Genomic DNA, 2674 nt, shown 5'->3' on the forward strand with positions numbered 1-2674 from the left:
AACATTAAAAATATATACTTGGTCTATCTCGCGTTGTTGATCTAGATTTGACAGTTCAGTCACAAAGAAATGTGCTTAGTTATTGCTGCTAGATATTCATAACAAATTCCTATTACAATCAAGCCAATTTAATACACAACTAGTTTGGGATATGACCTTTATTGAGCTTATCCACCAGAGTGGAAATAATGTCTGTACAAAACCAAATGTTTGTTACTATAACTTCTGCATCACAATTAAAATCCAAACAGTTTTTTAAAAACAGTCAACTCAATCAAAACCCACTACTTCAGAATCAATAGCTTCTTTGAAGCCACAGTAACACTTAAATGTTACCAGCCAGATAACACCACCACCAGCAATTGTAGCCTTGATGAGCGAATCCAATTCTTCATCTCCACGAATAGCAAGTTGCAAGTGACAAGGGGTAATAGGCTTTACCTTTAAGTCTTTTGATGCATTTCCTGCCAGTTCAAGTACCTCTGCGGTGAGGTACTCCAGGATGGCTGTGCTGTACACAGCGGCAGTCGCGCCCACACGTCCATGACTGGTCGTCCTAGATTTCAGGTGTCGATGAATATGGCCCACTGGGAACTGCAAGCCGGCTCTCTGCGAGCGGGAAACCGCCTTTGTCTTGGCCTTTCCGGAGTCCTTTCCAGCCTTACCTTTCCAGTCCTTACCAGCCTCACAGAGGCACCACCATGCCTGGCTAATTTTTTGTATTTTTGGTAGAGACAGGATTTCACCATGTTGCTGAGGATGATCTCAAACTCCCGAACTCAGGAGATCCACCTGCCTCAACCTTCCAAAGTGCTGGGGTTACAGGTATGAGCCACCATGCCCAGCCTGACTGGATAATTTTAAATGACATGTATTCAAAAATTACTGAGCCTTTCTTCTGCTTGATCTAGTCTGCTGTTTAGTCCCTCTAGTAAAACTTTTAGTTCAATTTTTATATTCTTTATCTTTAGAATTTCTGTTTGGTTCTTTTTTATAGTTTTTGATATTCTCATTTTGTTTATGTTTTATTTTTATGATTTCATTTAGTTGTTTATCTGCATTGCCATATATAACTCATTGAGTTTCTATGAAATGATAATTTTCAATTGTCAGGCAATTCACAGATCTCTCTTTTCTTAAGTCCAGTTGCTAGTGCTTTTCTTTCTTCTTTGTTTGTGTCATAGTTGTCCAACTCATTGTATTTCTTGTAGCTTTGTGTTGGTGTCTGTATATTTGAAGAAATGTCCACCTCTCCCATTCGTTAGGCCTGAGTTCAACATGGAAAGCCCTTCACCAATCAGCCTAGCTAGAGATTTTGGGAGCCTCTCATTTTTTTCTAGGGCTATGTATACTTCACTTCCCTCCTTCCCTCCTGGGGAAGATGTTTAAGGATTATGTATCTTTTCCCAATCTTGCAGAATTGTGCCAGCTGTGGTGAACTACTCACCTCTTTTCTTTATTCTTGACTTCCCCTAGGAATTTGAACTATTCTCATTCTCTGAGTGTTCTGAGTGAGGCAGGGCAGAAAGAAGTCCTTTGGGCACTGGGCCAAACAAAATGCCAGGAATGATGAATATATGCTCCACTCTCTTTTTGCTCCTAAACGGAGCATCCACAAGCTGAGGCAATTTCTCCCAGCACAGATCTGTGCCAACTTGGGGGAGGGGCTGATGGTAAAGTAAAATTGCTCTTCCAACTCATTTCAGTGTGGCCGATATCAGTATTTTTGCTCATCAGAGGGTACTTCTTAACTGCAATCTGTAATATGTATAAAGGTATTTTGCTCTGCATATCATTGTTACTTATCATTGTTAAGTATTTCATTGTTTCTGTGGGGAGATAAGGGCTTAGAACTTCCTGTTCCATCATCTTTTGATACCAAGGAATTACAAATTTCAAAGGCAGTTTTGCTGTATTTTTATTTTTTTTGTGTCTGAAAATAATATTATTCTACCTCACAGAAGAAAACAAAATCAAATCATAGTGCCAGAAGAGACTCTAGAGATAATCTTAATCCATCTAATTACATAATTCCTGAGAAGAACAGAAAAGTCAATGTTATCAGCCAGAGAATGTTATAAGCCACAGGGATTCCTATGCCTGCCAAAGGAGGCTCTAAGATGATCATATGGGGTTGGCTATGACTAGACAATAACAAGGTAAGTAACTGGGCTTAGGAGTTTTGCTACAGTGCTCTTCTAACAAGAAACTATATATATATATCTATGTATTTTTCTATTATCTATCTATATATCTATATCTATATATATATATAATTTTTTGGGGGGGATATGACCTTTATTGAGCTTATCCACCAGAGTGGAAATAATGTCTGTACAAAACCAAATGTTTGTTACTATAACTTCTGCATCACAATTAAAATCCAAACAGTTTTTTAAAAACAGTCAACTCAATCAAAACCCACTACTTCAGAATCAATAGCTTCTTTGAAGCCACAGTAACACTTAAATATGGTTAAGACTCGAATGCAGAAATTTGGTTGGTTGGAAAGCTAATTAAACTTCCAACTTGCTCAAATAGAATTACAAAAAGGCAAAATTGTGTTTTTCACAGAGATACAGTCCACTGGAATCACCAACACTGGACAGCTGTTAGAGTATTTAGAGTCCTGAGATAACAAGGAATCCAGGCATCCTTTAGACAGTCTTCTGTT

The 2674-nt window shown here is 38.2% G+C and overlaps 1 pseudogene; it reads right to left on the reverse strand.

The window, feature by feature from the left end:
• Positions 1–270: 270 nt before the first annotated feature.
• Positions 271–2674, reverse strand: part of LOC108515430 (histone H2A.Z pseudogene) — a 6867-nt pseudogene continuing 4463 nt past the window's right edge.

This window comes from Rhinopithecus bieti, unplaced genomic scaffold, assembly GCF_001698545.2.
Source record: "Rhinopithecus bieti isolate Rb0 unplaced genomic scaffold, ASM169854v2 scaffold_34317, whole genome shotgun sequence".
Taxonomy (NCBI): domain Eukaryota; kingdom Metazoa; phylum Chordata; class Mammalia; order Primates; family Cercopithecidae; genus Rhinopithecus; species Rhinopithecus bieti.